Below are 17365 nucleotides of genomic sequence, written 5' to 3'. Positions count from 1 at the left end.
TCGGTCCCCAGCCGACACTATTTTGCCCGGTGTGCCATCCCCGCACTACACAAGCACGTGTCCCAAAGCATCTGCCATGCCCTCAACAACGCAGTTACTGGGAGAGTCCACCTGACAACGGACACGTGGACAAGTGCTTGTGGCCAGGGACGGTACATCTCTCTGACGGTACACTGGGTAAACATAGTGGAAGCCGGGACCCAGTCGGACCTTGGGACGGAACACATCCTCCCCACACCGAGGATTGCGGGCCCTATGTCAGTCAGAGTTGCCCCCACAGTGTACAGCTCCTGCACATCCTCCTCCTCCTCCTCATGTTCAGCCTCCATCTCAGATACCACATCAGTTACAAGCTGGAAGCATTGCAGTACTGCCTCCGCCAAGCGGCAACAGGCTGTGCTGAAACTCATAAGCTTAGGTGATAAACCTCACACTGCTTGTGAGTTTTGGACAGCTGTGAAAGAGCAGGCAGATCTGTGGCTGAGACCGCTGAACCTACATCCCGGCATGGTCGTGTGTGACAATGGCCGTAACCTGGTGGCGGCTCTGAGGCGAGGTGAGATCACACACGTACCATGCCTGGCTCATGTGCTTAACCTCGTGGTTCAGCGGTTTCTTAAATCGTACCCCGAGTTGCCAGATCTGCTCGTGAAAGTACGCCACCTGTCAGCTCATTTTCACAAGTCGGCTACAGCTTCCGCCGCCCTTGCTGTGTTACAGCAGCGTTTGCAGCTTCCGGTACACCGACTGGTGTGTGATGTCCCCACACGTTGGAACTCTACCCTCCACATGTTGCAAAGGATTTGTGAGCAGAAGAGAGCAGTTGTGGAGTACCAGCTGCAACAAGGCCGTCGATATTCAGGTCAGACTCCACACATAAGACCTCAGGAGTGGACCTGGATGTCTGACATATGTACCATCATGACAAACTTTGAGGAGGCCACCAAGATGGTGAGTGGCGATGACGCCATCATTAGTGTCAGCATCCCACTTGTCTGTCTTTTGCAACGCTCTCTGCAGAGAATTAAAGAGGAGGCATTGCAGCCAGAGTATGATGAGATGGATCAAGAAGCCATAGCGGGTGATTACACACAGCCCAGCCTCATCTCATCCCAACGTGCATTGGGGGACAATGAGGAAGAGGAGGAGGAGGAGGAAGAACAGGAGCTGCTATCATGCGTTGTAGACGGTAGTACCTGTACAAGTGTCATACCGTCGGTTCAGCGTCGGTGGCCTGAGGACAGGGGGGAGGAGGAAGAGGAGGAGGAGAGCATGGTCAGTCGTCATCTTGGTGAGGACACGGAAATCTTGCCCGTTACCAGTCTGGCACGCATGGCTGACTTTATGTTACGCTGCCTTAACCGTGACCCTCGCATTGTCAAAATGTTGGGTGACAGTAATTGCTGGTTGGTGACACTTGTAGACCCCCGCTACAAGGAGAACTTTCACTCTCTTATTCCTGAGGTGGAGAGGTCTACAAAAATGGGGCAGTACCAGAAGGCCCTTGCTGCAGAACTCTTAAAAAAATTCCCATCTGAACACGCTAGCGGCAGAGGTCACAGTTCGTTGTCCAACCAAGGCGTAGAGGCGAGAGAGATGCAACTCCAATCCAGCAGAGGCAGGGGAACACTGTCAACGTTCTGGGACAGTTTTCTGACACCCGCCCAGCTTACAGGCCCTGAGGCGCGGGTACTCTCACAAGGAGTGGAAAGTTTCAAAAGATGGTGAGGGAGTACCTTGCCGATCGTACCAGCGTCCTCCGTGATTCCTCTGTGCCTTTTAATTATTGGGTATCCAAGCTGGACACTTGGAATGAACTCGCTCTGTACGCCTTGGAGGTCCTGGCCTGCCCTGCCGCTAGCGTGTTATCGGAGCGTGTTTTTAGTGCCGCTGGGGGAATTATAACTGATAAGCGCACTCGCCTGTCAACTGACAATGCTGACAAGCTGACCCTTATCAAAATGAACAAGGGCTGGATTGGGCCAGACTTCTCATCACCACCAAATGACAGCAGAGTAACATAAAGTCAAATCCACTGTGTTATTTCGGGAGGTGTATTCACATGCACCGCTTCACACCCACACATGGGTATATGCTTCCTCGTTTCGGCTGTTTTATCTTCTTCTCCTTATCCTCAGCCTCCGCCACCACTATACCACCAGGGTGCCAGCATTGCAAGTTCCTCCGTCCTTATTTTTGGCAGCTTTTGCTTGCAAGGCATAAGCAAATACTATGGGACACCCACTCCCCAATAATGGGACTTATGTTTGTAATATGCTGTACTGCATGGCTCTTGTAAGGGGCATTGCAAGTTGCTCCGTCCTAATTTTTGGCAGCTTTTGCTGGGAAAGCATAAGCAAATACTATGGGACACCCACTCCCCAATAATGGGATTTATGTTTGTAATATGCTGTACTGCATGGCTTTTGTAAGGGGCATTGCAAGTTGCTCCGTCCTAATTTTTGGCAGCTTTTGCTGGGAAAGCATAAGCAAATACTATGGGACACCCACTCCCCAATAATGGGACTTATGTTTGTAATATGCTGTACTGCATGGCTCTTGTAAGGGGCATTGCAAGTTGCTCCGTTCTAATTTTTGGCAGCTTTTGCTTGGAAAGCATAAGCAAATACCATGGGACACCCACTCCCCAATAATGTGACTTATGTTTGTAATATGCTGTACTGCATGGCTCTTGTAAGGGGCATTGCAAGTTGCTCCATCCTAATTTTTGGCAGCTTTTGCTGGGAAAGCATAAGCAAATACTATGGGACACCCACTCCTCAATAATGGGACTTATGTTTGTAATATGCTGTACTGCATGGCTCTTGTAAGGGGCATTGCAAGTTGCTCCGTCCTAATTTTTGGCAGCTTTTGCTTGGAAAGCATAAGCAAATACCATGGGACACCCACTCCCCAATAATGGGACTTATGTTTGTAATATGCTGTACTGCATGGCTCTTGTAAGGGGCATTGCAAGTTGCTTCGTCCTAATTTTTGGCAGCTTTTGCTTGCAAGGCATAAGCAAATACTATGGGACACCCACTCCCCAATAATGGGACTTATGTTTGTAATATGCTGTACTGCATGGCTCTTGGAAGGGGCATTGCAAGTTGCTCCGTCCTAATTTTTGGCAGCTTTTGCTGGGAAAGCATAAGCAAATACTATGGGACACCCACTCCCCAATAATGGGACTTATGTTTGTAATATGCTGTACTGCATGGCTCTTTTAAGGGGCATTGCAAGTTGCTCCTTCCTAATTTTTGGCAGCTTTTGCTTGCAAGGCATAAGCAAATACTATGGGAGACCCACTCCCCAATAATGGGACTTATGTTTGTAATATGCTGTACTGCATGTGACGCTCCCCCTGGGCCGTGTGTACACGTGTGTGGGATACCCGGTGCCGGGTCTCTGGGGTCTGTAGTCTCCATGGCAGTGACCCGGTCCCGTGGCTCAGGCTGGTCAAACCAGTGGCAGTCTTTCTTAGGTTTTGAGGTTAATTGTCCGACTGCGCCACCCATGGATTGCGGTCAGGGAGTACCACCGCTGAGGCTGGTGTTGTGTGCGCAGCATAGAATGGGATAACTCCCCTCGGGAGGAGTATAGCCTCAGGGCAGTGAGTGTGGATGATCGGGGTGATGGTGCACGAGCACAGCAGGAACGACTCAGAGTCTTTGCAGTGCAGTTCAGGGTCTTTACTGATGATTATAAGGTAGACCCTCCCGGGAGTACTGGCTAGCATAAGAGGCCTGGTCAGTCTGTGAGCAAGCAGGAGTTCCCCTGGCCAGGTGGAGTTGTAGGCCTCCCCGTCTGTCTGCACTCTTCCTGGCTACCTTGCTGTAAGCGGGTAGAAGTAGCCCACGTCCCTGAGTGTACCGTGTAGTGCTCACCCGTATGGCTGGTGACTTGGGGCCTTCTGTTAGCCTCCGCTCCACGACGGCGGTGCTGGTCCCTTGCTTGTGCCTGAGCCTCCGGGCTTCTATGGCCAGAGGACCTGAAATCCCCTGTCGGCTGGTTTCTGCTGCTGGATATATAAGTCCTCACAGCTTCGGACTCCTGTGTCTGGTTCCTATTGTCTTCTGTCAGGGCGAGCTCTGCTCAGCTTCCAGCCCCTGGTCTTTAGCTCCTAGCTCCTACAGAGCTCCTTGCTGTTACTTTCCCTTGCTCTCACTCTGACTGTTCTCTGACTCACTCAACCCCGCCCCAGATCCAGTTTATAAGGGCGGAATTCTCCCCTCCCAGGACTGGAGCAGGAGGATGTTGCATGTTTAAGGGATCCTGACCAGGAAACCTCCCACTTGCTCTCCGACGTAATATCTCTATTACTGTGGTGACTAGACCCCTGGGGTGCCACACATGGCTCTTGTAAGGGGCATTGCAGTTCCTCATAATTTTTGGAAAGCCTTCCATTCACTGCTTAGGCCAACAGTGCACGGGAGACCCAGTTGCTATAAATGGAAAAAAAGGTTTAGTTAACGCCCTCTGACCTCCATGTCATTTCCAAGGGGCATTGGAGTGGCTCAAAATTTTTGGTAGGCATTGCACTCACTGTATGCCCTATAACTGTGTAGCCGAACCGCTCCTTTTGTTACAGAAACATATCCTACAAGACATATCTGGTTGACTGGTCTGATATTGATGTGAATGGTCCCTGTTCCTCCTGCTCTTTCTCCTTTGCCACTACCTCATCCATCATTTATCACCTGAAGCTTTGTTTTAACGGGAGTCATAGAACTTGGATAGTAGCAGGAAAACATCCAGCAATCCTCGGAGGAGGTAGGATATGCGCCAAAACACTGACCACCTCAGGCCTAGCCGCTACTACATACATGCGCTTGCATTACAACAAAACAAAGCAGATGCTAACTTCTATCATCCTCATCATGCTCCTCACCTTGGCACTCTCAACTCCCCTGATGGAGAAGCCAGGGTCCACCGGAGGAGTCTGATAGTCCGGTGGGCTCGGCCAATGCTGCCCTAAAGCAGGCCAGGCTAAGAAAAGTGTGGGAAAGGTTACCGGGACAAATAGGGGTGGCTGGGGACCGAGTATGGACACCCGGCCACCCCCTGGTGGCTGGGGAGCAAGCGGGGACACCAGGCGGCTGGGGACTGAGTATGGATACCAGGCCGCCGACACAGCCATGGCGTGGTGGCCAGATTCCGCCTCCACATGCCTAAAAGGCCCAATTTAAAGTGCAAGCAAGCAAGCAGTATGGTATTGCAGCCTGGGGGTGGGTGGGTGGCAGGCTGCATACTTGCGCTTGCATTGTAAGGAATGGAAGAGGTACAATTGAACACTGCCCTGGAACAAGGACTTGAATGGGGATAGTTGCAAGTCTGCAACGACAGGTGCAAGGTGGGAGGCATCTTCGCATGTACCATGAACAGGGGTTTGGCATGCACACACTACAGCGGAATAGGCTCTCCTTCCCACTAAATGCACTGGGGAGGGCACAGGTAATGTTTTGGTATACGCGCTTAATCTTATGTATAAGGCACACCAGGACAAATATGGGCGGCTGGGGACTGAGTATGGATACCTCGCTGCCGAAGCAGCCATGAGGTAGTGGCCAGCTTCGGCCTCCTCCAAACTAAAAGGCCCCATTTCAAGTGCAAGCTAGCAGTATGGAATTGCAGTCTGGGGGTGGGTGGGTGGCAGGCTGCACAATTAGACTTGCATTAAAAGAAAACATAGCAGATGCTAACTTCTGTCATCATCATCATGCTCCTCACCTTGGCACTCTCAACTCCACCGATGGAGAAGTCAGGGCCCACCGGAGGAGTCTGGTTCTCTGGTGGGCTCGTCCAATGCTGCCTAAAGCAGGCCGGGCTAAGAAAAGTGTGTGGGGGGGTGTTCCAAGGAGAAATAGGGGCGGCTGGGGACCGTTTATGGACACCCGGCTGCCCCCAGGTGGCTGGGGACCGTGTGTGGACACCCGGCCGCGGGGCAGCTGGGGACAGAGTATGGACACCCGGCCGCTGGGCGGCTGGGGACTGAGTATGGATTCCAGGCCGCCAACACAGCCATGACGTGGTGGCCAGATTCCGCCGCCACATGCCTAAAAGGCCCAATTTCAAGTTCAAGCAAGCAAGCAGTATGGTATTGCAGCCTGGGGGTGGGTGGGTGGCAGGCTGCATACTTGAGCTTGTATTGCAAGGAATGGGGGAGGTACAATTGAACACTGCACTGGGACTAGAACTTGCATGGGGATAGTTGCAAGTCTGCATCTTCTGATGCGGTAAGGATCACTTATGATGGGCACACTTTTAGACAGTGACCTGGGAGTCAGAGATGCTTCCAGGGGTCTTCCCCATGCTGTTCCCTTGTCTTTTCAGCACTTTATGCATGTGTCACACAGCACATGGCCAGATAAGGTTGTAAAATGTTAAAATGACATTTCACGGTGAATGCATTTGTCATAGTTGAAAGCAATACAAAAGTGCAAAAACGCATAAAAAATTCTACTTGTGAACATAGCCGAAGGTGTGGAGGAGTATTTTTGTTTTTGGTCATTTATTTTAACTTATGCACAAGTCTTTTCCCTGGAAAGGATGTTCCTTAACATATTTCACAGTAAAAAAGTTTCACTTTAGTTTTTGAACGTTTTATTGTGAGCCCGTAAAAGTGGCTTAATACCTCTGACCACGTTGTTGACAGCAGTGACCTGGGGGTCAGAAATGCTTCCTGGCGCGATCCCCATGCTGTCCCCATGTCATTTGAGCACTGTCACTATCGTTTTGGGCACTTGTTAGGCTTTTAAAAGACTGCCGGAGGTGCCACCGCAAAAATGCTCGAGTCTCCCATAGACTAACATTGGACTCGTTGCTCGGGTCGAGCACCCGAGTATCACGGCGAGCTCGGCCCGAGCTTCGAGCACCCGAGCATTTTAGTGCTTGTTCAACACTAGTAATTATGATAATCCTAATTGACCTAAAACGGGAAAGGTTTATTCTGATTTCATGTCAGATATTGAGAAAAACATGTCTTTTTATATAGTGTATGTAAACTTCTGATGTCAGCTGTAAATACACCGACTCTGCTAAAGGACAACATGTCCCAGCAGTCCCAAAAAACATACACCAATGAGGACACGGAAAACATGGCCAGCAATGTAACTCAAGTATCACAACGTCACCAAAAGTAAGTAAAATGATTATATCTGTCTAAAAAGCAAACTATGCGGGCGGCCTGGATGAACGGATCTGCCGGCACCATACTGGAACTGCTGCGGATCAACTGGTCCCAGGAGTCCCGGCTGAGGAACCATTGCTACCAATGCAGCAGACATGGCAGGTGAGTGGAATGAATGGGAATTATTGTAAAACAAAAGCCAACGATCCAATGGACCGGCCGTCTACACTACTGCGATAGATACAGATGGCAATATATACAATTGCAAAGATCACAGATAGAAATATATAAAGCTTTCATAAAGGAGTTTTATCGCATTGCCAGATAATTATTAGGAGAAAAAACAAGTGTGAATGGTGAATCAGATAGTGATTCACAGGAAGCAGATACATCATTTACAAAAGAAAACTGAACGTGTGCACAGGGTCCAACTGGGGAATATATATAGTGAATCACAAATGATCATTAAACATTATGTAAATTGTATGTCCACATTCCTGAATAAGGAAACACATTGATTTGATGTAAAATTGAAATTAAATATACATCGCCGAGCCGAAAAACAAAGAAATATTAGTAGATGAAAAACAAATCATTTTGCTGATTTTCACTGTGGTGATCTTTCCACACTTAAGATTATTGATATAGACAAGGTGCAAAGACAAATAGGTGGAGGAGATAGAGACAAGCTGCTCTTAGCCAGAGAAGCCTCATGGATTCTTAAACTTAACTCTCGCATTCCCAATGGTCTCAATTTTCGCAATGATCTAATGTACATTTTTTGATACTTTTTTCTAATGGTGTACTTAATTTGCCAGCATACCATGCACATAAGTTTAATTTATGCATATTACTGAGCAATTATCCTCAGGAGGTTTTTCACTCACTAATGAACTTCCTGTTCTTTGTTGTCTCCACCCTATTTTCTCTTTTGTTTTCAGTCCATATATATATGTTACTGTAAAAGTCAGAAGACCGGTAAAACCTAGGATTTACCGGTCAATCTGGACATTTACCGAGGCCGTCGGTAAAAGCTCAAAATGAAAAGTAAAATTTGACTTTTACCTGTGAAGTCTTGGTAAATGTTAACATTCACCGTCGAGCGTGGTAAAAGTCAGAAATATCAGGTGTGAAGATGGAACATCTGACTTTAACCAAGCGCAGTTGGTAAATGTGCACATTAAAATGTAGCTGAGAAGGGTGTAATAAAAAGTGTAAGCCACCGCGGGAAAGGTGTCTGATTAGGCAGATACGGCAAGGAAATGGAGGACACAGTGGGAAAGGTGTCTGATTAGGCAGATACGGCAAGGAAATGGAGGACACAGTGGGAAAGGTGTCTGATTAGGCAGATACGGCGAGGAAATGGAGGACACAGTGTTCAAAGTTTTTATAAATGTAATAAGAGTAAATGGGGAAAATATGGTAATAACAATGAACAAAATCTGCTACCCTGTAAGGTATCTGCTACCCTGTAATGTATGTACGTTCTATATATACAGATGTCAATCCTGACTATCCTATGATTATTGTTCCGATCATACAAAAAGTGCCCACTTCCCGCTAACATACAACCACTAACCCCACACTAAAATATGCAAAAGAGAACGTCCTATGAATCTTAGGGTATCAGTGTTCCGCAGCACCCTCTCACAAAAAGTTACAAGAAGTACACACGCTGCCGGTGTAGTAGTGTATAAATTGTCCTGTACTTAGCTTCCTGTAGAGCGCAGAGTCCAAAGTCTTTCCAAGGGCCCCTTGCAAGGTGGACGCTAACACCGCTCACACGATTTACCGTTGCCGCGCCAATGTGGTAGAACCAGAAGATATGCAGATAAGCTCTGAGCGGGAGTTGCTGGGTGCCATGAACGGTCTGTTCCACCCGAGCACCGTAGTCTCTGATCAGGGGAATCGGAAGACATCGCATTCCGAGAAAAGGCTGGAAGGAAACAGCGCAACAGCCCTGTCTGGGCTCAGTCTAGTCAGCACAGCACCAGTACACTCACTCTCCCTAAAATAGCTCCTGCCTCAAGTCCTAGTTTCCTGGGGTTCTCTTCTTAGATTGCTGCCCAATCACTGCCTGAAGAAAATCACTAACTCATCAATGGCAGTGTTAGACCAGTAGATGGTGCTGTTGTACAGTCTTTCACACAATGCTAAGTAACCCTATTACAAAAGAACATGGGATTCTTGCCAAGCAGTGTGGGTAAATGGGCGTACTTCCTGTTTTTGTCCTCATGCTGGACGACTGCCTGAGTGTTTTGCAAGTTGCACATACTGCTCAAAGCTGCATAGCTGACTGCCTGTCAAAGCTGCACAGGCACTAGCTGATTGTCAGATCATGAGTGAGGAAATGAAAGATCATTTTTTGGAGCTCTTGAATGAAGTGGTGGAGAAAAAGCGAGATAATAATTTTTATCTCACGGACGATAAATACGAGAATATATTGAAAGAAGTGAAGGAGGCTAAGGTGGCGGTACCTAAACAGAGTATTCACTACAGGCGTTTGAAGAGGTACGACATCATGACCGTCGGAAGTGATGAAAAGTTAATTGCACCAATATCGTGTGAAAAAGACAACGTGTTGCATTACGTTCGGTGTGCAGAACTCTTTAGTGTCATTCATAATGCGCACATCAGTACCGGCCACAGAGGGCGGACCAGGATCCTAAAGGAGGTGAACCGTAAGTTCAAAAATGTCACAACGGAGTCAATAGTTATTTATCTGCGACTCTGCGAGCCATGCCAGAAAAAAACAGAAGATTACCAAAAAAGGCCTTGTTGTGAAACCCATCCTACACAGTGAAATGAATTCTTGTGCTCAAGTCGATCTCATTGACATGCAATCCAATTGTGATAATGATTTCAAGTTCATATTCGTCTATCAAGACCACGTCACTAAATTTGTTCTTCTACGTGCTTTATGCACTAAAAGAGCAGAAGAGGTTGCGTACCACCTCCTTGACATTTTTTCCACTTTTGGTGCCCCGTGTATTCTGCATTCTGATAATGGGAGGGAATTTCGTAACAAGGTCATACAGAGTTTGTGCGCGATGTGGCCTGATATGAAAATAGTGCATGGTAAACCAAGACACAGCCAGTCCCAAGGCTCCGTGGAAAGAGCAAATCAAGACATTGAAAACATGTTGTCAAGGTGGATGGAAACAAATATGACACCCAAGTGGTCTGAGGGCCTTCGCTTTGTACAAGCAATGAAAAATAGAGCATACCATGAGGGAATAAAATGCTCGCCCTATGAAGCTATGTTCGGAGTACCAATGCAGATGGGTCTAGCTACCTCCAAAATTCCTAGTGATGAGATCAGAAATCTCTCTTCAGAAGAAGATCTTGAAAAAATGTTTGTTGGCTTGCAAGAGGAACCTAGTGATCCGACATCACCAACAGAAGCCGAAGGGTCAGATGAATCTAACTTTCATCACACGTCAGCACCGACAGCAGCAGAAGCTTCGGATGAATCCAACTGTCATCAGCTGTTCACAACGGAAGGAGAAGCTTTGGACTTATCCAACTGTCCGCACACCTTAACAGCATATGAAACTCCACCAATTTTGCCACCCAAGAATAATGAAGACCTAAAAGAAAAAAGTGCCGAGTCAAAGCCTTCTAAGAAAGATGGAGAACTTCATGATGATCAGCAACCTGACGTTTTGATTTCGCATATAATCAATAGAAGAATTGGTGCGGTCAGAAGAGTTCGAAAAGCTGCAAGAGAAGGACTTGAAACACAGGCGGTAATTTGTCATTTTTGAGAAGTATTTTCCTTCATAAATGTTTCCTATTTGAATTCAGAATTACATAGTTTTGAAGTTGCGTTATTCTTGTATTTGCGGTAATTTGTCATTTTTGAGACGTATTTTCCTACATAAATGTTTTCTATTTGCATTTTCCTATTTGCATTCAGAATTACATAGTTTTGAAGTTGCGTTATTCTTGTATTTGCGGTAATTTGTCATTTTTGAGAAGTATTTTCCCACATAAATGTTTTCTATTTGCATTTTCCTATTTGTATTTGTTCATTTGCATTTGCATTTTGAAGAATAAAAATATTTCTAACGATTAAGGCCTTCATCAGAGTCGGAAATTGCGTTTAGTTAACTTTTACCACCATCATCTGCTGGTAAGTCAGAATTCTGTGACTCAAAGTTACTTTTACCAACACATGCTGGTAGTTACTTTTACCAACACATGCTGGTAAATGTAAAGATTTACCAATTCGCCCAGGTAAAAGTCCAAAATCGTTCGTTTATATGGAATACATCTGACTTTTACCAACGCTGTTGAGAAATGTTAAGATTTACCAAGACTTCACCGGTAAAAGTCCAATTTTACTTTTCATTTTGAGCTTTTACCGACGGCCTCGGTAAATGTCCAGATTGACCGGTAAATCCTAGGTTTTACCGGCCTTCTGACTTTTACAGTAACATATATATATGTCTTTTAACCATAGCAATGTATCCTATGATTAAGAACCCCTGTTTGGTTCGAAACGCGTAAGGTCTGCCTTACATATGGCGCTTTTTTAATGGAACTAATAAACTGGACGTTTTAACTTTACATTTCTTGTGATGGATACGGAGAAGGTGCTGGAGTTTTTCTCATCTACTTCCTATTCAATTTTATATTTAAAGAAGTTGTCCACTACTTTCGCATTGATGCCCTATCTATAGGATAGGGCATCAATGTAGGATCGGCCGGGGTCCCGCACCTCCACCGATCAGCTGTTATCGGTCGGCCAGAAGTGCTTGCCTGTGGTGCTTGGCCGTCCATCTGTAGTGCCCGCCGCAGGGTACTGCACATCCGCCTCCCATTGAATTGAATAGGAGGCGGATGTGCAGTAACAAGTGCCGGCCACTACACCTTGACGGTCAAGCACCGCAGGTAAGCACTTCCTGCCGTCGGCCGCCGCAGAAAACAGCAAATTGGCGGGGGTGCCGAGCGCGGGACCCCGACTTATCATACATTGATGCCCTATTCTAAGGATAGGGCATCAATGTGAAAGTAGTGGACAACCCCTTTAATCCAAAGGGAAGCAATGTTTATGAAAAAAATCTATAAAAGATTTTACAAAGAGGGACAAAACCATACAGCATATACAGTTACACAAAATAAAAGGGATTAATAGAAGAACTTACTATACCAATCACAGAGACGATTCAGTTTAGCCGAAGGAGAGCACTTCGATTGATTTGGCCGTTTCAGTGAACGTGACCCCTGCTTACATGAAAATTTGTATCTCTCAGATCAATATTGATCTTTTATGCTAAAGTGGGCCCTGCCCACACACTCCCCTGTGATGACCTGGTCGCCGCCCTTCATGGTTTTGTTAAATCTCTAATTTCTGTGATATCTCCTCGCTCGATGATTGCAGAAGTTAGCAAATGATGCCATATTTTTTTTGCGATTTTACCTTTCCTTAGAGATCAAACATGATGCTGTTGGTTATCTCTGCATTGTTGCATTACAGCTCACAGACAGGGCTCACAGATACGGAAAAATATGCATACTCTTCCTTATTTAGCCCCGCCACTAAAAATATATGTCTTATCACAATCGGAAATATAGAAATGACGCTATTCCATATTTAATTTTGGTGCCTCAGAGTCTGGAGATCGAACTCATGTGCAGCTGGGACTGTCCCGGCTATTGTAAGGAGTGTGATAGATTCCCTTTGAAGCCTTAACAAGATGTTTACTATCTCTTTCAGGTGTCATACTTGTTATTTCTGATCAAGTGCACAACTCATTCAGTCTCTGGCCCATATGTTCAAAGGTGTCTATTTGTCACATATGTCTCCTTTACCAGGAGATCCATTTCGTATGGTAATTAGCCTGGATAATTAAGTTTGTCACTTCTTTTGTACACTACTATTTTGCATAGAAGCAGCTTTTTAGATTGCTAGGTCCTGTTACTCCAAATAGGATAGGGGAGGGGGGACGGCTGAAGACTTTGGAGGGAGAGATTTGAGAGATTTTTAATATTTCCTGACAGTCTGGATATAGCAGACTTGGTATTTTGAACCCTAAATTACGAAAACGGTTGATTCCTGAATACCCCATTATTCCTATTTTCCACGGGCTCCCTAAGGCTTACAAAGGGGTTTTCCTCCCTCCGCTCAGACCAATAATTTCTGGTATTGGATCCCTGAACGAGAACCTTAGTGAGTGGGTGGATGGTCATCTCCAACTACTCATTAGATCTCCAGTTTTTTTGAAGGACACTTCTGCTATCCTTAAGGTTTTCGATCATTTCAAATGCCATCCTAACTATTCTTTTGCTACATGTGATATGGTCAACTGATACTCATCCATACCTCACAATACAGCTATGGTGGCTATTGCATACCATTTGGAGAAGTATAGTGCCTATTCGCCAGCCCTCAAACATTTTATTTTATTATCATTGGATTATCTGTTAAAACATAATTTTTTCATGTTTGGTACTAAATTTTATTTACAGACATTGGGGGCACCGATGGGTCTCAAGTTCTCCCCATCTTTAGCAATACTTTTTATGGCCTGGTGGGAAGAAATTTAAATTTTTTTTCTATTAATAATCCATTCTCTACTCATTTGGTTTGGTTTTCCAGATATGTGGATGATGTACTCCTTGTCTGGCAGGGAGACACATCCACATATTCTGAGTTTGTTTCTTACATCAATTCAAACAATTGTAACATCCTTTTTCCTTCTAGCCAGCTGTCCATCCATGTCTCGTTTTTGGATATTGAATTGCATGGTAACACAGTCACCGGTAGGGTTGATACTTCTTTACACCATAAAGACACTGCCGGTAACACCATTCTGTTGGCATCCAGTTCTCAACTCAGGCACACGACCAATGCAATCCCCAGAGGAGAATATACCAGGGCCAGGAGAATCTGCTCCAATGATGACACTTTTATCAATAAAGGAAAAATCATAACTGACAGGTTATTAGATAGAGGCGATGATAAATCTAACATCCGTCATACAGGTGAGGAACACTCCACGCAGGGATTTATTGTATGGCACCAATAATAATTTGGAAACGGTCCTCTCCTCAGAATATTGTATTTTCCACTCCGAACAGTAGACAGTTTAACACTATAAAGAATATTATTCTGAAATACTTGCCGGTTATTAACCAGGAAAAATGTCATCCAACTACTTTGGAAGGGGGGTGTCAAGTAGTTGCTAAGAGAGGAAGAACACTTGGGAATATGTTGTCCCCCAGTATGCTGCGTAATACCAGAACACCTTCTACATGGCTCTCGGCTTCCGGTTGTGCATTAAATAGATGCAGCGTATGTGGCTTTACTGACAATAGAGAACAGGAATTTCCCTCTATGCGCACTTCATCTCATTTATCCTATCCAATCAAATCCTTTATAAATTGTGAGACCAGTCACGTGGTATACGGTATATTCTGCAGTAGCCGTCACCTTCAGTATATTGGCTATACCACACGTAAACTGAAGAAGAGGATCGCCGAACACATCAACAATATCACCAACAACAACTCGGGGTATTCTGGTGCGGCCAAACATTTTACCATAATACATAAAGGGGGCTCCTCGTGTTCATCATTTTTCAGACTCGAAAAGGTCAATTTTGTGGCCTGTGGTGGCAGCTGGAAAAAGCAGCCGGCCCTGAGGGAAGCGTATTGGATCTTGACTTTAAACACAAAGTACCACCATGGCGTGAACTTCAAAAATGATTTGTTTTCATCTACGAACATTTTCCCCATTTTTCGGCTTGGCGATGTATATTTAATTTCAATTTTACATCAAAATATTGTGTTTCCTTATTGAGGATTGTGGACATTTAATCTATATAATGTCTAATGATCAGCTGTGATTCACTATATGTATCTCCCAGTCGCACCCTGTGCACACGTTCAGTTTTCTTTTGTAAATGATGTATCTGCTTCCTGTGAATCACTATCTGATTCACCATTCGCACTTGTATTTTCTCCTAATAATTATCTGGCAATGCGTTTAGTAAGAGACGATAAAACTCCCTTATGGACTTTGTATATATTTCCATCTGTGTCTATCGCAGTAGTGTAGACGGCCGCTCCATTGGATCGTTGGCTTTTGTTGTTTTACAATGGTTCACATTCATTCCACTCACCTGCGGCCAGGTTGCAGCATTCAGGTGCATTGTCAGCCATGTCTGCTGCATTGGTAGCAATGGTTCGTCAGTCAGGACTCCTGGGACCAGTTGTTCCTCAGAGGTTCCAGTATGGTGCCGGCAGATCAGTGCATCCAGGCCGCCCGTATATATTGCTATAATCATTTTACTTACTGGTGGTGACGTTGTGGCATCTGAGTTGCATCGCTGGCCATGCTCGCCGTGTCCGCATTGGTGGACGTTTTGCTGGGACATGTTGTCCTTTAGTGTTTCTTTAGCAGAGTCGGTGTATTTGGATGTAGTATCATGCGCCCATATAAACCGCACTTTATTCCTCGTTGGCTTCCAGTTAGTTACCCTGATCTATACCGCTGATGTCAATACAATGCAGTCTTTTCTTCTAAGATTGCTGGTTCTTCTAGTTCATTCTTTGGTGTAACATGGCGTTTGGCACTTGTGTTGCAGTGTTGGCCGTGTCTGCTGTGCTCGTATTTGTAGATGGCTTTCCGGGATTGCTGGGACATGTTGGTCCTTGGTGTCTCCGGCGGGATATCGGTGGTTTCGTGTGTGGTGCTATGTGCCTCTTTGAGCCGCACTGCTTCTCTTGGTAGTTGTGAGTTAGTCAGCTAGGATCCATACTTCTGATGTTAATACAATCTGCCCTTTTTCTTTCCTAAGATCGCTGGTTTCTTTAGTCCATTTTTGAGTGTGGCAGGGTGTTTGCTTTTCTTTGGTATCCAGTTGTGTGGTTTTTGGGCTGGTGTTAGGTGGTGCTGTGTTTCCCTGCGGTAGTCTTTTTGTTTTTATTTAATATATCTGTCATTCATGTCAGCTTATAACGCCATGTACTCACATTATGTGTATACAAACACCTGATACCTCATTATTGATTAATTAATTCATTATTCAGTCAATGGACATTGCTCTTTAAGATATATAGCAGCATTTATGTCTTACCTCTGACATCCTATGACTAAGGGTGCGTTCTGCACCTGAAACGCATCAGGATTTCCTGAGGTTTCTGAATTTATTTCCATGATTTAACTTTTTTCTTCAAATCATTTTTTTCACTTTTATAAGTCCTGGTTGGATGTGCCGGTTCTACTTTTTTTTTCTCCATTCATGGTCTGTAATCACCGATGGGTGCGGCGCCCTCAGGATTTCTCCAGCTGAAGTCATTCCTTCTCTCAACATGGTAAGCCTCCACCTTCCCTCCTTCCCTATCCATTGTCTTTTCTCTCAGTCTATCATGCCGAGTCTAATGGTCAAACGGAATGAACCAGGAAATAGAGCAGTATTAGGGATGTTTTGTCTCCTCTAATCAGGAAGACCGGGTGGAATTTCTGCCCCTTACCGAGTGTGCTCTAAATAAACATTCCTCTAAGTTTATCGGGATTTTGCCTTTTTTTTTTTTTAGCTGCGGTAGTTTTCATCCAGTGTTTGGGAATTTTTCAGGATTACAGTCCTCCATGCCAGAATAGGACAGATTTTGTTCCCAATTAATTAAAAAGGTTGTCCACTACTATTAACATTGCCCCTATGGATTTATATAGTGGCAACAAGCCTTTTTGTAAATACATTGCTTGCTCTTTATTGCCTGTAGGCGGCGCTATCACCAGGCATCACGTAACCCCAGCTGCAGCCGGCTCCGACATCCGCTGATGTCACGTCAAGTTCCGGCTGCAGTCGGGCGTGAGCAAGTGACGCACTCCCCCTTGATTGATGAGCTGTGGACAGGATTTCACCGCACGTCACAGCCCAGAATCCACTGCGTGCTTTACCAACGAAAGCAGAGAGGGAAAATCCGCGACACCAGAACCACCACACCTATGAGGGGCAATTATTCTGCATGGAGGACTTTGTGGGGCCCATTATACTGTATGGAAAGCTTTGTGGGGCCTATTATACTGTATGGAGGACTATGTGGGGCCCATTATTCTGTATGGAGGACTATGTAGGGCCCATTATCCTGTAAACTGGTTGTCCGACGACTTTGTCCACGTTTTTCATTTTGGCCCTCTGCATGTTTTGAGTTTTATATCCCTGATGTAGAGAGTCAGTCTGGGTAATGTACATGGAAATGGCAATAATGGAAAGCTGCTAATTG

At 45.4% G+C, this 17365-nt stretch overlaps 1 protein-coding gene across 1 annotated transcript in view; it reads right to left on the bottom strand.

Annotated features, from left to right (window-relative positions):
• The window catches only part of LOC141229036 (oocyte zinc finger protein XlCOF29-like), a 242596-nt gene that overhangs the window by 206504 nt on the left and 18727 nt on the right, over positions 1 to 17365 (bottom strand). The gene's annotated exons all lie outside the window — the stretch shown is intronic.

Source organism: Phyllobates terribilis, unplaced genomic scaffold (genome assembly GCF_046119375.1).
Source record: "Phyllobates terribilis strain yellow unplaced genomic scaffold, ASM4611937v1 Scaffold_453__1_contigs__length_1468511, whole genome shotgun sequence".
NCBI classification, from domain to species: domain Eukaryota; kingdom Metazoa; phylum Chordata; class Amphibia; order Anura; family Dendrobatidae; genus Phyllobates; species Phyllobates terribilis.
This window is presented reverse-complemented; position numbering and strand designations above follow the sequence as displayed.